This window comes from Agelaius phoeniceus, chromosome 21 (genome assembly GCF_051311805.1).
Source record: "Agelaius phoeniceus isolate bAgePho1 chromosome 21, bAgePho1.hap1, whole genome shotgun sequence".
NCBI classification, from domain to species: domain Eukaryota; kingdom Metazoa; phylum Chordata; class Aves; order Passeriformes; family Icteridae; genus Agelaius; species Agelaius phoeniceus.
In genome coordinates this window covers 9,320,980-9,348,432 of record NC_135285.1, presented here as the reverse complement: position 1 = coordinate 9,348,432, position 27,453 = coordinate 9,320,980, and positions in this window count along the sequence as shown.

Below are 27,453 nucleotides of genomic sequence, written 5' to 3'. Positions count from 1 at the left end.
GAAAAAAAGCAAAGCCAAGCAGAGTTGGGCATGAGTGTATCTGAAATAAATTAGAGAATCTCTGTCCATGATCCTGCAGAGTCCTGCAACCAAATGTGATGAACACACTCCTTTTCTAAATGTCTCCAGACTGCCTCACTGACACTGAGAAGTAGATTGCACAAGGCTTGCTCAGCCTCCTTACTCAGTCCTTGCTCAGTGAGAAAGCCTCTGTGTGTGATCCTGTGAAAGGGGAGGCATGGTTTTGGGAGCACTGCTGGCACCAGGCAGGCAGGGAGAGAATTCCATGAGCTTATTTACTGCTTCTGCCTCTCACCAGGATGTCCTGCCTCCCTAATTTAGGGGCTGGAAAGACAGAGAACATGGGGGTGGGTCAGTAAAGCACATTCAGAAGCTCTTCTTCAGCAGAGGAGTTTCTTCTGTTGCCATTTTTTATTCAGCTTCCCGTTTCTACTGCTAATAACGAGAAATGTTTTGGCAACAACTAGAAGAGTTTTGTCCGAGTTCAAAGTGCTAAGAATAAAATTTATAGGAATAGTTACAGCCTCTCAGTGCCTGGAAATTCCTTGGCAGTAGGCTTTTGCTCCAGAGAAATATTGAATCAATGGTGTGCTAACAGCTCAGGAGCCCATTACAATAACACGCATACCTTGAGTCCAGACAATCAATAACTCAGCGGGATGCAGCTACCAGAAAACAACAACAAATTAGTTAGATTTCCATAGACTATACATTTGGTGAGTAATAATCTGTAAGTGGAAATGAACCCAGCCTGGAGAGACCAGTGAGCCAAATGGAGATCTTTTATTCATGGCTTTAACTATTCTCTGAGCAGGATGTTTGGGGAGGGCTTCAAGCTTCTAAATACACATGTGCATGTTTGGCTTTGCACATATTCCTACTGAGCCCAGCCACTTTATTGCTACGCTGGAGTTCTGTTTGCAAAGGTTTTCCAGTGTAAGTCAGGATAAAGGCCCAGTAGTGAAAGACTGGCAGGCTTAAATTTAATGTATCTTATTATTTGCACGTTCCTATTTTGAGGTATGGCTGAAAATCCCTAAATACAGTCCAGAGGTCAAATCTTTCTCAGGTTACATATTATTGCTGCTGACTTATAGTCTTCTAAGTCAGCCAGGATTGACCTCTGGCTGTATAAAGCACTTGAAGTATAAGAGCTCTCAGAACAGCAGAACCACAAATCACCAGGTCTAAGTACTGCAAACAGTTTCAAAGCTATTTCCATGCTTTCTCTACAGGCAAACTCCTGTTTCCTCTGAGATATCCAAGTTCATTTTTCTCCCTCTGGAATAATGAACATTTAAATTAATTTTTAATCATAGGTGCCTATCAAAAGATGATTAGCCCTTTATTGCCAGAGCTTCTGTTAAGTAAGGCTAAATGATAAAGAAAAGTGTAAAAAAGCACAGGTGACATCCACACCTCCCCTACTGATTTATTCAGGTCACAGCTGTGCCTGTCCTGCCCCTCACAGATCTGGATCCCAGCTTTTACCCAACACCTCTACAGAAGAGAAAGGGCCACAAAAATGATTTAAATTACTTGGCTAAATTCAAAGCAGCTCAACTTGCTCATCTAAGTGTAAAATTAGATCAGAAAGTAGCCATGGAGCATCAAAACATTAAATGTTTCTCACGCTCACCTGGCAGGCAGTTTCTGAGGAGGCAGATCTCACAGGCTGGGAGCTGATTTTATCTGCTCAGGCATTAAACTCTCCTATTCTTGACAGATTTTAAGGAGCCTTTTTCTGAATACCAGGTTTTATTTTGTCAGCTGAAACACAAATACCAAAGAGGATGTGTTACAGAGATATATTTGCTTATTGGTTTTAGTGAAGTCTAAATGTCTGCTGCAAGCTCTCTGGGGAAAGCACAACTGCATTAAAAGTGGCCTTTCCAACAGGAGAGTCCCTTCATAGCTACTGTTATTACTCATAAAAGCTTTTAATCACATAGTTCTGACTGGACCTGTGCAGATAACACCAACCACTTGCCTCTGTATTTCTTTTTATTTTATGATCATTATATAATTGTATTTAATTTAGGAGAAACACAAATTGTTAAAGAAAATAAGAATCCCTATAATAACCCCAAACTTCTGGACATTTCCAACCCTGCACCACACTCCAATCCAAGCTGAGAACAGGCAGGAAAGAGTCTCTTAAATGAAGAGATAAAGATAAGGCTGTGCCTATCACAAGAACACACATTAAGTTGCTCCAGGAACATACGTACCTGTGGGGGTGTCGGGGAGGGCCCAAAATTGTGAATTCCATTTCAGGGAGACATTTTCATATGGATGTGGGGAAGCATTCAGCAGTGTCATGGAGTGATCTATGACTATTGCCAGCACAGGCCAGGCACAAGCACTGCAGTGAACTTCCACACTCCTGCACGTGGAACGATTTTTCATGGATCTGATGAATTCTGCAGCGACGTTCATCGCTGTAGGACACATTATTGCTGCAATATATGACTATCAGTAACACCTACAAGCCTTTAATATTCTGCAGCTGAACTGTGGAAACAGAAGAAAGTCACTTGTAAATGCCTAATTCACTGTGTAAGTGGGTTGTCTGTCAAAATAATGCTCAGATGTGAAACTTCAAGTAGGAAGCCTAAAAATCAGAAAAATGCAAGGAACCTCTTGATGAATGTTAAAAGCAGTTTAGAGAAGGAGAAAACGACCAGAATACTTTTCTGCTTTCACCCTCATCACAGAGTTGCAATTAGTTCTGTCTGTACAGGTATCTAATCACAGGAATTTCTGCAGTCTTAGCAGCCATCATCTGAAGAGTAAAGAGGGTTGTTTCAAGCAACAGGGCTTTGAATATGGCAAAATGGATTCTGCCCTTCATTTTGCCACTACAGGAAATGTCTCCTGCTTATTTCTGTCTCCCAGTTCATTTGTTTCAACAGAAGTGCTGGTTAAGTGTGCTGTGCTCCCTGTTCGAGTCAGTGTCCTTCAGAGCACCCATGGGAACACGTCCTCAACTCTACCCCTCCAAGGACATGAAATTTAGGGGGTGGCAGGAGAATTCAGACTTGGAGAAAGAAAGGACTGAAGAGAAGGGCTGCAACACAAAAAACACATTTAAAAAAACGAGTATTTTGTGTTACGTGACGGGATTGTCCACTCCTGCCTCGCTCCAGTGCCAAACCTGCTGTGGGATTTGCAGCCCGTGAGTCCATCGGACTCTCCCTGTCGGTGCTGCACCTGCACGGGGCTGGCACGGGACAACGAGCAGCAGCTGCGGGAGCTGCAGCACAGGTGAGGGGAGCGCCCCTGTCCCTCCCCGCGGCCACCCAGCGGGACAATCCTGCTTGGCATTCCCGTCATTGGAACCGCCCGACAGCTCTCGGCATGAAACATTGGCCCCGGCTTTGGCAGGAAGTTGTGCTTTACCGACAGGCTCTCATAGGAGGCACTTGATTATATTAGACAGATAATTATTGATCCAGCTATAGTTTATCCTTGCTGCCTAATTTCAATAAACAACAGCTTGGGAGAATTAGCAAGGGATTCTGTTCCCCCTCCCCCTGCTTCTTCAGGATTTGTCAGAAACAAGATGATTTATGTGTATTCCAGTAAGATTCTCGTTTGTTGGCAGGCTGCAGGGATTGTTTGGGGTTGGAAGTACTAAGCTTTTATATTTAAATGCTTCCATGCAAGTATTCATGGATCTCACTGCCTTGCATTGTAATATCTGAATAATAACTGTGACTTATGCAAACCAGTTTTCAGCTGTTCATCGGGATCAATTTTTCATTTTAAGCAACTCCCCGCCATCCCAGGGAAAAAAATAATAATCTGATAGGCAAGAAGAGTGAGACCCAAGGAAGGCAGCAATACTCTTCCCTTTTTAAATAATGCACAACTCATTTCTGGAGCACTTTCAAATGTGTCGCTTTCTATTAAGCACAGATAATATTCTGAGGATGTTCCCCCCTTCTTTCAGGTGGGGCTTTTGGAATAGTAAAGGTCCACAAAGCACAGGAAGGATGGCCAAATAACTTCAGTTCCTTCAGGGAACACCTCAGTGTCATTTCTCTTTTTAAATAAAATCTCCCACTTGGACAGTGAAAGAAAATTCTTACTGCTGATAGTTCGATCTCTGCTGGTAAATAAGTTGTTTTAAAAACACCCTGGTTTTCTTTCTACTTCCTGGCTCGTTTGGGAGTCCCAGTTGCTAGAAGGCTGCTGGGGATTTAGTTGTCTCTTACTGGCACAATTTGGAAGCTTGCTGTACAATAAACACTTCATTAAGCACCAGACTGATGAGTTACAACACGATTTACAGATGAGCACTTGGGAATGATCTGCTCACTTCCAGGCCTGGGCTTCCCAATGGGAACCAGATCCCAGCTGGTGGTTTTAGCAAGGCCAGTTAGATTGATGCTCCGGTATTTCAGCTCTGTCCAAGAGTCAGAGTAGCCAAAATTCTTTCATTAGCTACCAGATACAAAGGTCACATAGGAAATGGCTTGAGTGGGCATCCATGAAAAATCCCTGATTTGGCAATATCTGTGTGCTTGCAGTCTGTGCAGTTAGGAGGAGCCTGGAGTTCTTGCAGGTGTCAGCAAGGAATCCTTTTGTCCAGGAAAACAGAAAGTAAACAGATTCTATACAGGCCACACAGTATTTCATACTGTCACTTGATTATTTACTTGACTTTCAGGAAAGGTTTCAGGATAACCTTTAAAAACTGAAAACTAAGAGAAAAACCTAAAAGAAACTCAAAAAACTCAACCCAACCCTCTTCCCATCTTAGCTCCAAGACCTCATTACTCCTGAGTCACAGTTCCTATCATAAATTGTAAATTTTGCCCAGAAAAAGGTGAGATATGGACCTATTGTACTTGGGAATCCCAAAATAAACTGTAAATCTGGGATGGCACAGCCTGCCCATTTCCTTTGGCCTCCCAGAAAAGGAATAAAATCCTTTTCCAGAAGCTTTTGCAGTAGTGGGGCAAGAGAACAACCTTCCAACAGACACCTGGCCTGGTTTTAAAGACTTAGTGGGGAATATCCCCACAGCCCATGGGAAGAGAGCCCAGCAGTGAATCACTAGCACAGCAGAGAAAAATTAGCAGTTCAGTCAAAAATTGTTGGAGTGGGGCAGTTTTCACAAAATATTGAGGCTTTTTCAGAAGAGACCCTGTGTTATTTTTCACCCTCTTGCAGCACAAGCATCCAGGATCTCCTTTGCTGCATATTTAGTGAACAGCATCTGCAGCATCTTAATTACAGTAGCTGTTCTCATCTTAATCTCTTGCTTCAGAATAAGGTTAAGTGTAATCTGTCCTAGATTCTTATACAGATGGTTCGTTTCTTAAATACTTGAGAAGAGTTTAGTCGATCTTTAATTCCTTAATCTGGGAACCAAGACCAACCAACCTGATTCTGACTGATATTTTAGCAGATTTTACAAGAAAAATGTAACACACACACACCAACACGGGTTGATTCCTTTTCAATATAATTTTTTTGGTTCTAATGAAAGTCAGTGGGAGTGAGATCCACATGACTCTGCCTTCCTCCCATTTAACTCAAAGAACTACACAGCATTATGGATAAAGAGCACCTAAATGTCAGAAGAAGCCAGCAAATATTTTTTTCTTTAGCTGAAATATAGGAGTTTCTAAACAGTTCAATAATATAATCAGTAGAATTTTTTTTTTAATCTATAACCAGATTGCTGGCATTGCCAAAAAATACAAATCGTGATTGGACATAGATTTTCTTTCTGCAAGAAAGCTGTGCCTACCCAATTATGATCCTGGCAGGGAACAAACTGAGACACACAATGACAGTTTTCAGTCTGGTTTATATTGAAACACAGCAGTGAAAACTGATGTAAAATTTTAAACCAGAGTTTTGGTTTTTAGTTATTTGTCTGAGTCTTGAACCAAAGTTCTTGACCTTCACACAACCATGAAGAAAATAAAAGGGCAGGTTTTTCACTCAGACTAAAGGAATGAAAACCTCAAGGGTTCACTACACTTTTTCTTGTCTGCTTCAATTTCCCTTTACAAGCTGAGTTGCTCTTTTATTCCCAGTATGGCACCAAGGGAACCCAGCTGATGAGAGCACAGTTTCATCGCTGCACACTCCCAGTGAGAAGCAACAACAGCTCCCAAAAGCAGCCAGAGGAAGTTCTAAAAGAGAAATCACCACTCCAAAATCCCGTGGCAATGTCAGCCCAGGATGCTGCATCCCCAGAGTTGCAGGCTGCTGTCCAGCACAGCGCTTCTTTTCCAGAGGAAATAACCGTTCACCTCTTTAAGCTAATAATCACTTCACCATTTTAATTCCCCAGCTCTTGGCTTGTGTGTATGATTTCAAGCTTTGCATTCAGTAAGACCCTAAAGAAAGCTCAAGAAATGAGCTCCCCAATAGTCACTTCTCTTGATGGGCTCTTCCAGAACAGGCTCTGCCCACGCTGACCTCTGGCAAACCTCCAGGAAAGGCATTTTGATGCCTTTTCCAGCAATTCTGGAGCTCCATGTAAGATTGAGATGTATTATTTCCTCTCAAGTGAGGAATTTTCTGGAAGCATTTTTAAAAATAGCCGTGATGGGCACAGACTCACAGAATTGTTAATGTTGGAAAAGGCCTCTAAGATCATCAAGTCCAAATGTACATGAAGAAAGCCAACAAGGAAAATGGAGACAGACTTTTCATAAGAGTATGCAGTGACAGGACAAGAGGGAATGGCTTCAAACAGAAAGAAAACAGGTTTAGAGAGATATTATTAAGAAAGTCTTTCCCATGAGGGTGGGGAGGCCCTGCACAGGTTGCCCAGAGAAGCTGAGGCTGCCCCATCCCTGGAATTGTGCAGGAACACTCTGAGGAATGGTGACTCCACTCCTTCCCTGGGCACCCTTTCCACAGAGAGCTTTTTCCTAATATCCAACCTAAACCTCCCCTGGCACCACCTGAGGCTGTTTCCTCTGCTCCTTTCACTTGTTACTTGGCAGAAGAGATTCTGTTGCTCCCCTTTGAGATTCCCAGGACTGGAGCCAAACGCTGCAGGATACCTGCACCCACCCTGCAGGGCGAATGAGCCATTCCCCCAAAGCCTCGTATTAAGGCATTGATCCGAGTTCACAATAATCTTTATTTATGTCCTTGATAAATCAGCAGCTCCTCAGGCCCAAGCCGCCCGGCAGGATCCCTCCAGAGCCGGGTCTCCCCACACAACCTCTTTGTCACAGCCCCTTCCCCCTGCCCGCACTCAACTTTCCCAAGTTCCTAATGTGCCTCTTGGCAAGCCGCAATTTTTCTCCAGGATTATAAATTTCCGCGGTTGCCCTGATCCGGCAGCTGCCGGGCTGCCAGCGCGCCGCGATTGCTCCCCGGTGACACGAGCAGATCGATTTCTCGCCTCGCAGCGCGCGGGCGGATTAACACAGTGATAAATGGCCGGGGATTGATTTGCACTTAATTGACAATTTGGTGAACCTGCTCTAAAACCCCGAGGTTTGGCCCCGGGTAATGGAGCGGGATCGATCCGTGAGGGGAGCGCGGCGCGGGCCGACAGGGGGCGCCAGAGGCTGCGGCACCGTTGGCGCGGGGCCCTGAGGGCTGAGGGGAGCTGGGGGGGGCGGCAGCGCCTTCCCGCCTCTCGCTGCTCCCGCCTGTGGAGTCACATCATTCCTCAAAGGTTAAAAAAATATGGATATGGCCCCTGGGGACACGGGATAGTGGTGATCATGGTGATCACAGAGTCACGGAACAAGTTTGGGTTGGAAGGACCGTAAAGCTCATCCTCTGCCGTTGGCAGGGTTACCTTCCAGCCTGGTCTGGGGCAGCCACAAGTCTCTGGGGAATCTGTGCCACAGCCTCATCACACTCACAGAAAATTTTTTTCTTTGTAATATCCTATCTATGCCTACTCTCAGTTTGAAGCCATTCCCCCTCGTCCCATCACTCCAGACAAAAATAAAATAATCTTTCTCCATCTTTTGTAGGCTCCTTTCATGTACTGGAAAGTCGCAATTAACTCCCTCCAAGTCTTCTCTTCTCCAGGCTGAACTACCCCAGTTCTCCCAGTCTTCCCTTACCCAGCTGCTCTGGGAGTGGTTCCAAACTCATTACCTCTGGCTTTACCTGTGGCATTATGTTTGTCTTAAATGTAACATAAACTCCCCCCAGGATCAGTCACCTGTGACTACGGGGCTTTATGGACAAAGCAGGAATGGGCTTACTGGCAGGAGTGAAAGTAAAGGCCAGGGAGGAAGTTAATTAACAAAAACTGTAACCTCCGTTTGCCTTTTCTGTCGTCTTTTGTTCTTTCCTTCTGTCGTGCCAAATCCCACAGCTTTTACCCAATAGCCCCACAACACAGTCTGCATTATATGATAAAAGCTGTGTGCAATTCACGACAGCAGAGCAACATTATCCTCCAGTATTTATCTATTATTTATCACAAAGAACTTTAGAGTTGACAAGAGAAGCACTATGGAGCCAACCTGTTGAACAGCACGTTTCATCCCCACCTTGTGTTTGAGGTTTCTGAAGGGCTGTGTAACTGCATGGCTGTGTCCCCATAGTGAGCCCAACTCAGGCATCTCCTGAACATAAAGGATGTCTGAACTGGGAGTTTTTCCAGTAACTTTTTTAATTCCAACTAACCTGAGCTTCAGTTCCAACAATAGCATCCATAACTACCTCTGCCTTTCAGTCTCTACGTTACAATTTCTGCATCTGGTAAAAAAAAAATGCAAACAAAAATCCTTCCTATTGAAGAATTTAGGCTTCACACCTTCTCTTCCTGCTCACCCCAGTGCCACCTTCTCCCAGGAAGTTGGCACAAACTGATAATGAGTTTGTGAAAGAAATGCAGGATTCCAGAAAGGATGAGTCAATAGTTTGACAGAGCAGAGCAAATCCTGCATTCCCACAGCCATGTGTGCACATGTGTAGAACCCCTCTACCAGGAACTGCAGAGCTCCTCCTGAAAACAATTGAATGAACTGCAGCACACACTGCCCCCACAATGGGCTCTGACCCTGCAAGGCAGCCCTTCCTTCAGTAAAATCAGTTTTTCCCAACTCCAGGACTTGTTTCCAGCTTTGCTTCGAGCAATGAGCAGTACTACCAAAAACCTCAATCCACCTTGCCTACAAGGCAGCCTTCTAGACTATTTTGTTACACTGGTTACATAATGGAAAGGAGATAGAGAAGCAAATTAATCACATGGGATAAAGAAAAGATCTTTTTAATGTTACCTGTAGCTTTGTGGCATCTTCATACTGATTACAGCAAAGGGAAAATAGATTAGAAGCCAAGTCAGAATGTACCGTCAATACATTTCATTGGGAATGAAAGGGCAGGTTTACTAGTTAATTAAGAACCATATCAAAAGACAGCTAAAATTACATGGAAAGAAAAACTTGAAATTTCTCTGGCCCCAGAATGACCTCCACTCCTGCCTGCAGCTCCCTTTGTATGCAGTTTAGCCAAACCTCCCTGTGTTCCTTACCTGGAGAAACAGGAAAGTAGCTGAGGGTGCCACAAAGCAAAATAACAGTGGTTGGCATAATAAATAAATGCAGAGTTATGACTCCTACCGTGAAGAGGGTTTAAATAATTGTATGTTCAATGATTTTATCTCCTTGTGCAAGAATCAGGAGGTAAAATAAAACCTGATACTGCTAGAATGAAATAGCACCTTCTGACAATTCCAGTGTGGTAAAAGCTGGTGACTGCTGAGCATTCGTGTTTTAATTATTGGACACACATAAATCATTTATTACACATTGATTTGTTTTTTAAGGATGTTTTGGTAGTGTGAAAACAGCTGGTAATTAACTTGTGATCAGATAGATTTAGCCCCTTAGCAAAGCAGGGGGAACATCTGAAGGCTTATGTTTATCAACCATTTCACTTTTAATTCTAAAAACAAGTCCAAAGCTCACACGTTCTTGCTGAAGACATGGACGTTATTTTGCAGAAAGCCATTAAAAATTGTAAGAATTCTCCCTGTCCGAAAGAACCAAAAGTAAAGATTTCAGATTCATAAGAATTCAGATTGTGCCTGTGATTTTTATTCGATTCCTAAGCTGTATCCAGAGGAACAGCTAATTGGAAACTAGGAGTTCATTAGTTGTTCAGAAAAGCAATATTGGTAGAAATAACTGAATCCTTGGTACAGCAGAAACCTGGCCCTTGTCCTCAGTGTCCTTCTGCTGGCTCCAGTGGGTCAGGGTTTCACCCAAAGCTTTGAAAGCTTTTCAGCACAGAAATTGTTTTATTTACTGCACTTTCACAATGAAACTCTTAATAAAGAGACTTTCCTCTAAAAACAAGCGAGGGGGAACGGAAATGAGCTCCTTTGTAATCAGCCAAGTCAAAGCAGCAAATGAACCTGGCTGGTTTGGGTTTCTCATTCGGATGCTATTCAATGCCACTGTTATTTCTGAGCATGATGGTGCAGCCAAGTCTGGAAATGGAGGGATTTGGAAAACAACAGGAAGAAATCCCATATCCCCTACCTGTCCTGTGAAATGCTACAGGAGACCCGTGGATAATTATTGCCCACAGCAATCTGGGTCTGCACCAGGGGATAGAGGGTTAAGCCCAACTTATTTTGAACAATAGATTTCACTTTATTTTCCTGTTTCCTACTTTGCAGACTTACATTCTGAGGCTTTACTACTTAATCCCCACTGTAGTAATAAAAATTTTTAATCCTGTGTTTAAAATATGAGATTTACTTGTCAAAATCTGGATATACAGCATGGAATTATAATCGCTGTTCAGCAAAAGCAATTCCCCTCAAGTTCAGGCTGCTGTTTGGGAGAGCCTGTCAGGTGCTTTGTGTCAGCACTGGAGGAATGTGCAGACTGCAGGCTCACAGCAGCTTTCCCTGCACACTGGGGACACAAGTTCACGTGCATTTCATAGGTACCAGCTCATTTTTCTCTGATTTTGTGTTTTAATCCTTCTATTCTTGCTGGGGTGTTAATAGCAAGTTTAGCCCCCTCAGCCGGCCCCTGCCAGGCAATTACTACCTGGCAATTAATGGGTAAAGCATTCATTCAGCACAAAAATCAGGTTTTTCACAGACAACATCACAACCCCAGCTGGGCACTGCTCAGCTCTCCACAGACTTGAGTCAGGGAATTTTTGGCACCAGGAAAGCCTTGGAAGTCTCAGCAGGCCCAGGATGGCCAGACCAGCCAGGCACTGCCCCAAAGGTTCAAGGTTAAACTTCTCCTGAATTAAAGTTGAGATGCTGATAAGGAGCAGATGTGGGATCTAACCCAGATTAACATCCAATTGCCAGCACTGCCTCTCTGGGAGAGGGAATTCCAGGCTGACCTCACCACTTCAATAATAAACTTGAAATATGTTCCTCACTGAAACAACATTTAGTTTCCTCACCCAATATTGATTCAGAGCAGATTTGGAATGTGCCACACCTACCCATCTTAATATTACAGAAAATATTAAACTCCTTATGTCTTAGCGTGGCAAAATTAATGCCAATATCCCTGAGCTGTTTACTGGATTCTTAAACAGCTCTAAGCTCTCACACAGGTATACAGATATTGGAATAATTCTGTTTCCAACAAAAGCATCTCCAGGGAAAAGTCAGATGCCAATTTATCAACAGTTATTCTGGATTTTTTTTACATTTGATTTGTTTTGAGACAATAAGCTGGGAGTACTGTATTTATCCCAGTGCCACCTCTCCCAGTGTTAATCATCTCCCAGATGGAGAAAAAGAGAAGTTACTGCTTGGATTATTTTTTTTCCCCTTCAAATTGCAGCGTTCCCTTTTGCAGCTCATCTACCTTATTAATTACAAAATTTGGTGCTAGGAAAGGAGCACACAATGAGCCAACTTGTGGCAGGGAAGGGTCATTACTCTGGGATGTTTTCAGAGTACCTGGTTATTTCAGCATTGCTTTGAGATTGTTTCTAACCAGCAGCTCTTTATCTTGCTCAATGGCAAGAACACTTTCCCTTCTTGGCTAAAGGAAGGTTGAAATCTCGGTGAGGAAAAGGAAAGCTAGAAATAGTGATTATTTTTTCTTAATGGAAAATTATAACTATCAACTAAATCATCCTTCATGCTAGATATGACAGACTTAAGCACTTTGAAGTGATTGATTTTTAAATGACATTATGATTTCATGGTTGAAGCAGTAATACTCTTTGCTTTCTCAGACCCTGTGTATCATCCTATTCCTTACCCAGTGGAGACACCATCAAGCAGCAATTTGGGACATTTATTACTAGAGATGGAGATAAAATTATGTTATTTTACTTGTATAATGCCCACGAGTGTCTGCCATACCGGGTCATGTGCACCACCCAGGGCTGCCTTTACCCAGGACATGGTGCTGCCCTGCTTTATGCTGTTTTCCTGAGAACTGCTCCAGTGTCCTCCTCCTGGCCAGGAAATGAGGACACAGCTGCAGGATGGGCCACCCAAATCCCACCTGCAGCCAGCCCTGCCTTTCACCCTGTTGGTTAAACCACTGCTTCGTTCAAGGAAAGAAAACCTTCAAGGAACACATCAAAAGCATTTAAAATGCAAAATTTAAATGCCAAATACTCAGCCAAATACCTCACTTGGTTATCCTGACTTGAAAATCTGTGCTGCACAATCAGAGCAGGGTTCCAGCTCCAGTTTCTGGATAAAATGAAAATATTGTCTCTGCCTCCTTGGATCCAGCACAGACTCCCTTCCCAGCACATCTTTGTCCAAACACTGTGACCTAAACTGCTACAAATGGAGCCAACCTTTCCATCAGGAAAGCCTTAATTTATGGTGAGCAAAGAGCAACAAATCACAGCCCCTCAGATTTATGGCCCCCAGGATCTGAATTGACCATACAGCACAGCAGCCTTTCCAGCACTCTAGTCATTTCTTTAATAAAGTTGAAAATATCAAATCTGCATGCATGCAGAGCCACCCCATCTGAATTTTATGTAAAGTGCACAATAAGTTTATGGATGGTAGTAACGTATCACTCCTTGTAATTTCATTATGTAAAAAGACACAGTTGGGATCTCTTAGGCCCCTATTTCAACATTTATGAATTAAATAACAGAATGTATGCAAGGCTGGAATTGGAGAACAACATTTTCCAACAGGCAGAATTGATGAGGAAGGGTTCTCAGTATTTTATGAGGCTGTAACAAACTCTTTGCTGCCTAATTAGAGAGAATCTGACAGAGAATGAGGGAAAAAACCAACAAAGGAAAGCAGAAATCTCTCAAGACGGGGATAAAGCAAGACTTAGTGAAAATTTAGGACCTTGGAACAAACCCACCCTGACCTGCAGACAGTTCTAGTATCAGACCAGGGTGCAAACTTTAGGACTTTGTCTGACAGCAGGAGAACTGGGATCCCCTTAGTCAATCCAGAAGCCCTCATGGTTACTCCTGCAGCTGTGTGGATAAGCCTTTGCTGTATCTCATCAAACTATAAAAAATGTGGTCATGCTCTGGGTCTGTTCCTCCTCTCACTCCCCCTCCCAGAAATCTTGAGTTTAATTTCATTAAAAGTTCAATGGCTTGGTCACAAAGGCTGTACAACCAAGGAAGGAAAAGCCTGGAGCAGATTCTGGGTTTATGCTGTTATGCGTGGGACATCTCATGCCCTGAGTTAAGTAAACTCTAACCTGTTTGGGCAATACCTTTTGGTCCATAGAAATGCCATTATTTAGACTATCACAATCAATAAATTGGATTTTGCTTTTGCAAGTGAAAAGGCTGTTATTTTTCATACAGTTTGTCAATAGGCTCCAGGTTAGGAGATATATGAAAGATATTCTACACAGGCCAGAGAGTTATGAGCTCTCAGGCAGATGAATTATTTAAGTTCTTTTCACTTCTATAAAAAAATAAATACAGAGATGGCCAAACCAGATGCCATAAATTGTGGGTTTGATGTAGGATTTCCATCTTTCCTTGTCTGTTCTTAAAAGCCTGGGTTCTTTGTGCTGAAAATCCTTTTACCATTTGCATCTGTGCAGTGAAAGACATTATTATACACTGAAATAGTGTCCTGTGAACTGGACTTACAGGTGAAGACTTACTGCACTCACAGCTGTTGGGTTATCCTGGGAACTGCAGCAGCCAAGGACATTTCATTCTCTCCTGCCTACTCCCTCCCTGGTGTAGGCCCCAGGAAAAGGCAGGAGGGCACAGTACCCTCCATTTTTTCTGACATCCCTGTAATTCCTGCCTTTCTGCCAGTCTAGCAATTACCTGCCCCCATGAGCTCCTGTAAAGAAATCTCAAAGGAAACTAATTAATTGTAAAAATTACTTGAGAATATAACAAACTCTGTGTGATCTGGACAGAAGGTTCCTATCTTCCAGTGGTTTGAATTCTATCTTCTAACCTGCCCCTTCTCTTTGTCCCCCCGTCTCTCTCTAACCCCCACACCCCAACTCAGCAGAATTTCTGCCCTGCCATGATCCATTATTTCATCCTGATGTGCTCCATATTCCTCATCAGCATGTTCAATACACATATTTTCATTTACAAGTCTGCTCTCAAGAGCCAGGACAGAGAACAGGGCCTCTTTGCTGCCAGATGCTGCAGGGATGTTCAAGCAGAAGGGGAATTCTTCCATCCAATCTCATGTGTTAGGGTATTGGTTCCTTTTCCCCACCAGCACGTGCTTGGAGCACTCTAAACCAGCCAGCTCTGCCCTTGCTGTTTCCTTACCCAATCCACTCTAGTTAAATACCTTTTTCATAAGGAGTTTTAAATTATAAGTCTAAATGAGGCCAATAAATTATACTTCATAAAATCCTGTGCACATCATTTCCTCACAGAAGAGGCTCCAAAGAAATATTTTCCATGCCACCACCTATGTTCCCATCCCTTTGCAATATAACATTTATTCTAATATTAAAATGGCAGCTGCTCTATAAATTGTGAATCATTAGCACTCTTCATTGATTTTTCCCTTGCAGCCTGCAACCCTGGGCAGCGACTGCGTGTGAATATCAGTCTATTGGATTGAGATTCATATCCTATTTGAGGGTCAAAGACCAAGACCTTGTGAGCTTGAACTTCTATCAGCCTAAAGCTGATCAATACCTGGAGATGTATTTGATCCTGGCTGCTAGCACAGATTAAGGGGCCATAAATACAATCAGAAACGTGAGGCTGCTGGGGGAGCAGGAGCCCAGCCACACAGATGCCAGCTCCAGGGGCATTTCTGGGAGCAGGGACAAACCTGCAGGGCTGGGTCCTGGGATTTTGGGGAGGCTCAGCCCAGCATGCAGCTGCTGGAGGAAGAAAGGAGGATTTGCAGCAGGGACAGGATGCAGAGCTGTTTTCCATGATGCTCCTGTCAGACATGGGACCACTTCAAGTTCCCACACCCCAGGATTTGAGGGGGCTGCTCCTGACACGGATCAGAGCCAGCTGCACAACAACTGCTCAGCTTGGCATGGGCACCACGGGTGGAAACACTGGGAGGATTAATTGAAAAACATTAAACAGATCAAATAAGTCCCTGTTTTTCCTTTTTTTCCTGTGCTCCCTCTCCCCCTCTATCTCCAAGTGAAACTTTAAATATATGATTAAAATGATCTATTAAAGAGAAGAGACTCATTCCATTTGAGTATATTAATGGTGATTCTCTGCTGGCTGAGGAAGAAAAAAATCCATAATCATAAGCCTTATTAAAGAACAATATCCTTGGAGAGCTTATTGTTTTCCCCTTTGGAGAGTGTGAAGCCCTGAAAAATAGACCTGGAAACAGAGAGAAATAAAGACACTGTGTTGCACTGCTCCAGACACCACAGCACTCAGGGAAATTACCTCCCTATTTTTAGGCATGTTTACAACAGGCCTATTTGCACTATTACCTTTGATCCTAAACTCTAATTTAAATTGTTCTTTTAAACGCTTGGGAGATCAAGAGGGAAAATAATTAGAAGTGGCAGGAACTCTGAAAAAGCAGGAGGCTCTTCTGTGCAGAAAGTGGCTGAGAGGTGGGGTGGAGGATGTGACTCTGGGCAAGCAGCAAAGGGCACAAAGCATCCTTGCTGTGGTGTGTGGGGGCACCAGTGGCACCAGCAGGGCACCTGCAGGGTGCAGCTCCCTCGGTGCTGATTTCAGGAGAAAAGCCTCAGTCTGGCTATAATCCAATACAGGCTGGTGTTTATATTTACATGGTTTCATGTCCTTGCTGTGTCCTTGGGGGGAAGAGACTTCATTATCATAAAGAATATGTTTTTATTCCACTACATAAGTACTACTTATTATAGTCTCATATATTTTCTGACACTACCAAGGGGTCTTTATTGTTGTACATCGAGGTCACTGACAAGTAATATATTCAATCTATTAAGTTATTAGGGAGATAAATAATTTGGATGCAAGCTGAACTCTGAACTTTTACCTTTTCCCCTGACAGCCGGGTAGTTTCTTGGCATTCACACTAATCTCAGCTCTGCTTGAATAGTAATTCCATTAGGGTTATGGCTGCAGCTATACATATGCAATGACCTCAAACACAATTTCTTTATGGACATGGGCAATAGGAATATTAAAATTTTAAGCCAAAGAGGATGTAATGTAACTTTACATTATTTATTGTAGACACAAATCCTTTATAATATTAAAGGATAAAGAATTAATAAAAGAAAGATCCCATAAACAATCCATAAAGTCAAATGTAGTTCTTGATTTAATGCAATTGCTTTTTAGTGTCTTGTGGTTACAGACTTGCACTTCATTAAAAAAAATCTAGTCAAGAACCAGGAGCATCCTGGTAACTCAGTGGTCCCTGGGTGGTTTGAAAAGCAGCTTTAACCCTCTGAGTCTGCTTGTGACAATCTACCCAGGGATGGTCATAAGCCAAGGAGTGGGTAAACTTAATCCAGAGTTATTACAGTTATTTTAGTCCCTGAAACTGGGATCTCTGCACCTGCTAAGCAAAGTTTCCCTCTCTGAGGCCACACAAGCCAGGTTTTCCTGCTGCCAGGACACCTTGGGATTGGCCTGAACCTGGCAGTGCCCCAGGGAAAGTCTCTAAACTGGGAATTGCTGCTTCTCCCCTCCCAGATATTCCACCAAATAGTTTATCCCTCCTGATGAACCCAGCTGCAGGGACTGTGTGCCTCTGAAGCTGCAGTATGGGAATGTCATGTGCCAGATTCTGGGAGAGGAAATCATCCCTGAACACTGGAGCAGGGATGCTGCCTCCTCCAGGCTGATGTGGTGTGGTCCTGGCAGCCAGAATTTAACTCTGCCAAAATCACATCATATTTGATAGGTGTTGACAGCCAATGTGTTAAATCTGCTTTCATGTAAATTCTGTCTAATTTAGACCTCTAATATCAAGAGAATGTAAACCTTGCTGAAAACACCAGGAACCTAAATAATTAGCTAAACTTTTTAGGGGGCTTTTCTTTAATTAGAACAGAATGAAAGTGGAGGAAACAAACCAATGAGACTTTCCTGCTGAATTTTATATTGCAAATACCTGCTGCTGGAACATGTGGCAAGAGAACAGCTATGATTCTTACTTTTTTTTTCCTGTGTTTATTTGGTATTGGAGCTTGGGATACATATGAGAGAGTGTTCTAATTACCTCCTGGGCATTCTAGAACTACCCCTGTTAACTAACCTGGATTGTTTTTCCAGAGGGGGGAATAGCTGTGTGATCCTGCCTCTGACTGTCCAGGGAGATGTTTTTTTATTCCTGCTGCTAAAGACAGAAGCCAAACCCATCTGGGGTGTAACACTGCCACAGTCAGAGTTCAAGCGCTTCTCTTCACATTCTCCATTCTCGCTTCTTTTTTTTTTCCCCTCCTCCCTCATTCATCATCCCCTGCCCACACCCTCTCACCACCCCTCAGTGTCTTCTTCCAACTGGGAAATCTCCCAGGGGCTCAGAGCAAGTTGTTCCCCAGGCACCTGCAGCCCCCACCCCGCTCTCCCTGGGGATCTGGACACAAAACAGCCCCCAGCCCATACAGAGCTGCCCAAATCCCTCCCTCAGCCCCAGGGCAGCAGGAGCTGGGCCCACAGGGAATGTTTGTTTATGATGTTTTCACACTACAATGTGCCAATCAATGAGCTTGATCCAGATTTGAGGCTTTTCTCAGGTTTCCTTGTTTGTTTTTTGGTTGTACTTGTTGGGCATTTGGGCTGCTCCAGCTCTGCCCCAAGCTTTTGTATTGCAATAAACAAAGTCCACTTAACATTACCACTTTCAAACCAAATCTCAATATTAATTTAGATTTAATAGAACTATTGCTAACTACATAATTACCCATTGATTGCAATAGTGAATTGGGGGTTACTGAACTTGAGAAAAGAGCCTTTAAGCACTTAGATTGCAGCAGTGGAGCCGTTGTGCCCAGCAGGGCTGGTGACCTGTTCATGAGTGGGCACAAAGCCAAGCAGAGTGAGGAGCTTTGGGACTCCCCCCCAGCAGCTGCTCCCTTCCCCAAGTCTGCTGTTCAATAAATCAGTGATGGATGGGTCTGTCAGGTGGGCACAGCCCTAAAGAACACCCCTGAATTCTGTGGAATGGCTCTAGGGATGCTCCCAGGCATAGAGCTTGGCCCTTCCAAATGAGCATTCCAGCCTGAGGAGGGGTCCCTGCAGCCAGGGTGGGCTGGGATATTCCTGCAGCCTGTGGGGAGCACAACCCCCCTCTGCTCAGGGAGGGACACATGAGGGTTTAGCTCTGCTGCTGCAAATCAAAGGAATGACATGGATTTGTGGCCTATCATCTTGACAGCCTCCTTTAAACTGCTTATTTTAAAACAGGATAAACAGAGGATTAATAACCTTGCAGAACACAGAGAGCCTGGTTCCTCCCAGGGAAGCCTCTGTAACATCCCTCCCCAGCAGCTGGGCAAGGATCTCACCCCCCTCCTGCCCTGCACCCTGGAAATTGTGTCCCCAGGAGGGAGCTGTGTCCCCCTCAGCCTGCAAAAATAATTCAGGATACGCCCCTGATTCAGTGATAGGAATAAGGTGATAGTGAAAGATGATTTCCCTCTGCACTGCTTGATTTAGGAGGGAAGAGGTCTGTGTAGTAAATCTGAACATTTTCTTAATCATCAAAATAAAAACATTTCAAGGCAAACTCATGTTCCCACACTGAGGAACAGTCTGCTCCCCCCACCCCTCATTCAAGTTGGATAGAAAGGATCTTAACTTGCAGGAATGTTTTGGATCTTCCAAAACATTCTTACAAGTTAAAGCTGTTGAAAAATTCACAGATTCCTTCCAATAAACACAAACACACTCGTGTTTACAAGTGAGTAACTCCACTGAGCAGCACAGGGGGGATTTTATCCAAGTCCTCCTGTCACTCAGTCATTTCAGAGCAGATTTTCCACCCGTTGCTGCTGGACAGCCCCACAGAGCCTGTGGGTGAGCAGGGAACACCAGGAAGGTCCCTTTCACACTTCTGCCAGACCTTGCTGACTTGAAAATGCCACATTTGCAGCAAAGCAGCAGCACATCTAATAAATCACATCTGTACACTGCTTTATTCACAGGCACTGACAGTTTAGGATTGACGACACTCAGGGCAACCTAATGTCAAGCACTCCTAATGAAAACTATCCCATTTTGCTCCAGTAGCAGCAGCTGCCAACAGACATAATCTACTGGCATATGGAGAAGGCCATGCTAATCCCTGCAAGGTCATTAACAAGAGGGTGAAAATTACATGCAAAGCACCAGCTGTGGCATCCCCGCTGCCTCACACTTGCTGTACAGGGGCAGCAGAGGTGAAAAATGTGGTTATGTCTGAGCAGGCCAGGAGTTGTGGTAGAGCAGAGCTATTTCCACCCCTTCCTTCCCCAAAGCAGGGGTCAGTGCTGCTGAGATTCTTCCTGTGACAGGAGCTGGGAGACTTTCAAGTGTCACAATCTGCAGTGGCTCAAGGAGAGAAGAGCTGCAGGATGGCTGGAGCTCACAGGAGAACAAGGAGGCCTTGGCTCCCCTTGGCACAGGGGCAGGAACTGTGTCCCACCTTCCCCACAGCCTGACACTGCTGCCCTCCGTGGGACAGATGAAAAGAGCATCTTCACAGCCACCTTTCCCAAAAAATCCAAGGAGATGTGGTGCCTGGGGAACGGTTTAGTGGTGGATCTTGTGCCTGATGGTCCTAAAGGGCTTTTTTTCCCCCCCTATATAGCATAGAATTCCAAATGTCTTGCCAGCACTGAGGAGCAGCATTACACGTGGACAAAGGGAAGCAAAGCCTCCAACCTCTTTTTCCTCCAACCCCTTTTTGCTCCAACCCCTAATCCACAAATAAGGCCCCTGTCACTCCAGGCTCACCTCAGGTCTGTACATTTTAACATTTACATGCACGTGAGCTCTGCTTCCATAATCCCAAACTCACTCCCAGAGAACATCCTACCCCCATATTTACTTGGGAATTCGGGATCTCAGTTTGTCTTTCCATTAAATTGCACAAACATTTTTATAAGCCATAAATCAAAAAGTCTGTTAAAACCCCTCAGCAATGACCACCTAAAACAAATCTTTTCCAATTTAAATCCCAGCCTGCAGAACGATCAATCCCACAAACCCCTAATTGTTAACATTACTTTGGGTAATGTTTAAAAACATTAATTTCAAAAAATGTAATAGGAAAAAAGCTCTTTAAATCGGCAAAAAGATAAATGGTCTTTAGCAGCATGACCTTTCCCCATACCACAGTGACATTGAATCATTTTAAAGTTATTTACATTTTCATTCTTCCCAGGAAAAACGTTGACAAGGCTTTCAGGGGCCATAATGGATACACAGTAACATCTGTGGGAAGTGTGACTGCATCAAGAGCCCTTCCTCGATTCCTCCTCACACAAACCAGCTTTAATTAATAGTGGGGAGGTGATTCCAGAGTGGGCTGGCTGAGCTGTGGGAGCTGCCACAGAGGGGTTTAACCACCCCTGCCTCGAGCCTGTGTCCCTTCAACTCTGTTTTTCCAAGGTGAATTTGGCTCCTGATCCCCATCAGGCTGCAGGCTGGGCTGAGACAGCACAAAAATACCTGAGATAAATCTTGGCTTTTCTTTTCAGTCTGTAGTGGAACATCCCCCTGGCAGCTCCCTGGGCAGAGGCTGTGTGGTGGTGAGCACACACTGTCCCCAATACACAAAACACACCCAAAAGTGCTGCTGGAGAGACCTCAGTGAGACATTTCCAGGTTAGGATAAAGTTTGGCACCACCCCTGCACTAATTCCCAGCAGGAGCAGGGACAGGCTTAAGAAAAAGGAAGAGAAGTCTGGTTTTCCCTTCCTCCATCCTCTGCTGAGCTTGAGAAAGTAAAACATCTACCCTGGTGGGAGCAGGAGGTGACTCCTGAGTGATTCCTGTGCCCACAGACACAGCAAGCTGGGACTCAGCCCTGCCCCATGAGCCTTCAGCAGCTTTCCTGGATATTCCGGCAGCCTCCCCTGACATCCCTGCTGCTCATTCCAGCCCAGGCATCCCAGCCCCGGCCCTGCAGCTCGCTGGGCACGGCTCCTCCACTGCAACTCGAGCCCTGCTTGGCTTCCTGCAATATTCATGACAAGTAATGTGCCAGCCCCCAGGGCCACCAAGGGATCTTATTTCAGCCGTGCTGTGCCCCAAGGGGTGACACAGGCTCACCTGGGCTCCAGGGTCATGCGAGGCACCAAGACAGGTGCCAGGGCACAGGGACACGTCCTGTGGCACCATGGACAGACTGCAAATGTTGTTTTGGTGACAGCTCCTGCAAATTCTGGCACCGAGAGGTGGCTCAGGACTCACTGCATCCCTGTGCTTGGTCCAAACACTTCAACTCACACACAGGACATGATCCTCATGTTGAAGAGGGACAGAAATAGCCCACCTGATCAAAGCATGTCAATTAGTGTTCATCTAAGTTAACGAGATGCTTCAACTAACACAAGGGAATTTATTTCGGAACATAATGATTTTTCTGTTGGCAAATGTAGTGATAAAAACCTGCACAAATCTGGATTTCAATGGAGCTGGGCTGCAGCCTGGCTCCAGACTGGCTCAGGGTGGTTGTGCTGCCCTGGTGCTGTGGCATGGCAAATATCAGCATCCCACAATTAGCATGCAGCTTATTAATCCCTGCAAATAAATGAGCCTGGTCCTCCAGTCCAGAAAAACACTTGGGGGACCAATTCTTTATTTCTGAGTGTATGATTAGTACAAATTAAAACCAGAATAAGTTTTAATTTTGCCACATCAGACAGGTTCATCAAAACACTCTTAACCCCAAGAGTCAGATCCCAATAAAGGCATAACAAGGGGATGCTTCAACCAGAATGATTAGGATAGTCCAGGAAAATTAATTCTGAAGTTCATGGCAGCCTCCTGTCAGAAACAGGCCACAGTGAGGAGGGAATGTTCAGGAAATGAAAATGAAAAGGCTGTGCTAAGTACTGCTGGTGGCAAGGAGCAGGCAGGACCTGGCTCTGCTCCTTCTCAAACACTCTCATAAAAGAATCACATCCTATGAAGCCAATTCAATGTGATACACTCAACAACTGGAGCCCAATTCCCAAATACAGAGTCCAGCTGCCCAAATCCTCCCTCATTTTCTGAGGGCTCCCCATGGCTCTGATTTGGGCTGCTCAGAGCCATTGGAGCAGGTGCTGGTTTTGGTTTTTTTGTTGTTGTTTCTGGGGTTTTCTTTCCATTTGAGAAAAGAAACAGGGATCCTCCTTATCTGTTTCATTTATGGTCCACACAAATTCCAGGACAAATGCTGGGGAAATACCAAGCACCACATCCTGAGATGAAATCAACCCCACACCTCATAACTTTGCAACCACCTCTCCCAAACACAACCAGCACAACTGCCCTTCAATCCAGAGGGAAGACTCAGTCCCAGATCCTACATGGTCAACAGAGAGTCACCCTGTAGATCATTGAGAGGAATCAGCAGAGACACAGCCCTGGATAAGGGGAGCCAGGAGCCATTAAATGATTCCCCTCTGGCCTCACCTGCAGAGCCCGGGCAGGTCTTGGTGAGGCCCATCCCTTTATCCAGGCGGATTTGGGGAAATCAGCTGTTTCAAGTGGAAATCAGCCTTCCACCCCAAGCTCTGCCAGCCCTGTGTGGGTGTCTGTGGGAGGAAGGCCCTGTCCCCGCACTTTTCCCCTCCTGTGCTTTGCACTTCTGTTCCCTGCCCTGATTTACCCCAGCACAGTGAGGGGAGCCCAGCCTTGCACCCCATCCCTGCTGTAAATGAGTATTCCAATGGGCTGCTTCCATAGATTGAGAACAACATCCTCCCTGGGCAAACCAGAAGTGATTCCTGAATTAATTTAGATTTCCCGCTGCCTTGTTAGACCAGCTGGATATGGCACGCTTCATCTTCCCTGCAAACAGTGCCGCCCTCCCTGGGGGACACTCAGCACTTTATAAACCTGTCAAGCCCTTAAAGCCGCTGACCGTGAGGCTTCACAACAAAACCTGGGGAGGTTTATGGCCACACACACACAGCAGCCAGCCCCAGAGAGGAGCTCCAGCACGGCTGGGTTGGGACTGAGGGGATGTTGTTTTGTGCTGTGCTTTCATTTAAAACCAAGCAAGCAAGCAAAAAAAAAAAAAAAAAAAAAAAAAGCGCTGCATGATTTATTTTAAAGCATCCAAGCTGCTGCAGGCTGTGGTGCTTTGAGAGCATGTGTATATACATGGGAAATGGGAGATTGTCTCCAAAGTCATTTGCATTCATCCCCCTCTCCCCCTCCTCCATGCAGGGAGTGCTTTTAAAAGGCCTCATCCTGCAAAGGGCTGAATACCTGCAACTTGTGCAGAAATCTGGCTTTGGGATGCAGAGCACCTGATCGAGCCGGTTTTCATTTAGGAAACATTGTTCTGCAGTTCCCCCCTCCAGTGCTAATTTAGTTCTCCACTCCTCTTAGACAAGGTTCACAAAATATTCTTTTTACACAAAAAAAAATTCAGCAAATTCAGCATCTCTGCGACCCCTCAGGACGAGCACTCCCCGAGCTCCGGGCAGGCGATGCCGGGGGATGCTGCCGCTGTCCAGGGCTGAGCCCAGCCCTGCAGCACAGGGGATTTGGGCTCCGGGCTCGGTCCTGGGGCCGTGCTCAGCTGCCTGTCCCCCAGCAGGAGGGGCTGTCCCCTGCCGGCCGCTCCTCTGTCCCTCGCTGTCCCCTCCCGGCCGTTTGCTCAGCCTGACAAGTCGGCATCTGATGGAGCCGCTGCCGTTTGGGTCCCTCAGGGATTATAAGATGACTGCAGCAGGTCCCAGCTATTCTCTGCAGCCCAGCATGTTGTTGCTTCATTAAACGCCAAATTGTTACATTAATTCTAACTGCCCTGTAGAGATGTAGCTGTCAGGAATGATTTACTCGCCTCCAGCTGACTCGGAGCCTTTTTCCAGGCTCTGCAGAGGAGCTGGAAGAGGCCAGGGCCTGGGTGGGAGTGGGATGCAGGACTTGTATCCAGCCTGACACTGGCTCTGCCCTGCCTGGAGAGACAAGGACACCCTTCAGGCCTCGGTGGAAGAAGAACCAAAAACCGTGTGGAATTTGCTTTTGCTGAGCTGTGGGCAGCTGGTGATGAAGTTTCCTGGTGACAGGCAGCACTTTTGCTGGAATATTTACTGAGACCAAATCTCTGGGACTCTCCCTCCTGCTACCCAGCAGCTCTGCCTGTGCTGCAGGAGGAGCATCTGGGGGTTTTGCTGCCTTGTTCCTGAGGATGGTGATTTGGGCAGGGGGAGGTGAGGTGGGACATGAGGGTGGTGGTAACACCTTTGCTCAGATGCTCTGGTACATCTGGGAGAAGCCACCAGAGGGACCTGAGGATGAGCTGGCCATGCCCACCATGTCCACCTTCCCTGCCCCCTGTGCATGAGGGGTTTCACCTGGCCCACACCCCCAAAAGGGGCACTGAGGTCCCCCAGCTCTGTGCCCAAGCTCTTGGTGCCCTTTTGTCACCTCCTCCCCTGGATCAGACTGAACAGGAGAGGAGGTGTCTGTCCCCTGGGCATGAGGGATTTGGTTTCATTGGCCTCACATGGGAAATCCAAAGAAGAAAAAATAAGCTGCTTTTACTATTTGGCATAAAATTTAAACATTTCTGTAGGGAACACAAGTTTAGGCACAAAGGTGCATATGCTATTTGGGGGAAAAAAAAAGAAAAAGGTAGACTTTCCTCATTGAGACACAAAAATTTTCCTGCCTCCCATGTCATGCACTAATGGAAATCAGTGGAGGTTGTAAAGCCACCTGCAAATTGAGCAGTGCAAACCTCCTCTTCCTAACTCTGCCTGGATTTTACAAGCTGTCAGTCAGTTGGACAGTGTTAGTTTTATTTGCCTCTTTCAAATTGGTTTTCTTTTTAATGGGAAGAAAGCATTTATATTAATGGAATCCTTGAGCCTCGGCCCTGAAAGGAGAGGCTGAAATGCAATCCCTGAATTTGAGCTCAGGACACTCAGGGCTCTTCTCCCTGTTCAGAACAGCACAAGCACCAGCAACTTCCAGCCCCGTTCTGCCTTTCTGAGCAAAGCACAAAGGCAAAGGGAGATTTGCATTTCTTCCTTTCTTAAATTCAGCCATCCCCTGGGAAATCCCAGGGGCAGAGGAGCAGCAGCACCCGTTATTTACTGGGCGGGAAATGATGAGAAAAATATCTATAAAACACAAGTTTGATTACTACAGTTATTAGACTGTTTTTATAACAACAGAATTATCCTAAAACCAGCTGCATTTCTGTCTTTCTGTTGCTATTTCTTAATTTTTAGTAAATAAGAGTATTTCAAAGTATTTTTTTAGTCTTTTATATTAAAATATTATGAATACTTGAACTGCCAAAATTTTGATGCAAAACACCTTCCCAGATTTGCTGAGGGCATTTCTAGATACTGAATTATTGAAAATACAAACTCTTCTCTTTCAGTGAGTTCTGCAATCTGCTTGTTTTAAATCCCACAGTTTTCTATTTACTCCATAAATTTCCTTAGGAAATGTCCCTGTGATGTAACTACAGGCTGGCAGCAACAGTTGTCTCTTTATTATTCACTTCTGGAGAAGGAAGGAGAAGCTGCCGAGCCCAGCTCTGGACTCAGGAGCTCACAACTGAAGGAAACAAATTTTTGCCTGGGATTTCTCCTGTCCCTGCCATGGCTCATGGAGTGAATCTCCTGGAGAGAAAAGAGGGAATTTCTCTGTTGGGTGAGCAATTCTTCCCTAAAGCCGTGCCCATGGACCTGCTCTGCTTTGGACAGGCTCCTTGTGCTCCCTGAGAGCAGAAGCTGGAGGGAAAGGCAGGAGGGGGCGATGGGCATTGTGGGCAGCACAGCCCCCAAACCACCCAAGCAGTGCCATGTGTCCTTTAGGAAAGGTGAGGAAGAAAATCCGGGATGTTCCAGGTGTGCCCCGGGGCATGGGGGTTGTGCCAGGTGCTGTCAGCCCACAGGGCACCCTCAGGTACTGGGGCATCACCAGGGCTGTGCTGCTGCTTCATGGGCACTGGAAAATCCTGCAGGGACCAGGGCAGCACCAGGGCTGTGCTGCTGCTTCATGGGCACTGGAAAATCCTGCAGGTACCAGGGCAGCACCCGGGCCGTGCTGCTGCTTCATGGGCACTGGAAAATCCTGCAGGGACCAGGGCAGCACCAGGGCTGTGCTGCTGCTTCATGGGCACTGGAAAATCCCAGTGCAAATATTCCCTGAATGCCCAGGGCAGTGAGAACCTCAGAGCCCACGTGTGACAAAAAGTGTCTGTCCTCAGATCCTTGCAGCAGAGAGCTCAGCACAGCCTGCACTGTGCTCCCAGCAGCGTGACCATGGACACGTGGATGTGTGTGCTTATCTGGGTGTAAATATACATATACATGCATACATACATATATATATATCTATAAATGTTTGGTCAAACTGATTCCCTTAGGAAATTTTTCCCTTACTTTCTGATTGAAATATTTCCATATCTGTGTTTCACGTTCACAACTTTCTGCAGACAGACAACATCAGACTCTATTTTCATCAGCCATCACCTTTGCCACAAATGCTGAAAAAGAACAATGTCCCATCAAAAATATGATCAAAGCCAGAACAATCCTGTTCAGATCTCCCAAGGACTGCCAGCCTCCCATGTCCTCTTTTTTTTTTGTTCCAAAGCATTTCTACATCCGTGGGTTTGCTCCTCTGTTGAAAAGGAATATTTCAACGTTTTGTTCAATCATGGCATCAAGTTTTAAGAGCTTTTGATTTCAGTTTTTTTATTTACTGATATTGATGTGAATTTAGCAAAAGACTATGTAAAGTTTAGCTGACAAATTTATTTGTAACCTTGAAGTATTTGATCATCAGAGAGAGAGAATATAAATAAAAGACACTGGACATCCACATAATCTACAGTTAATTCCATAATTTTTACAGATAACAATATACACATTGTCTTGCCTTTCCTCACAATCAGCTTGCACGATA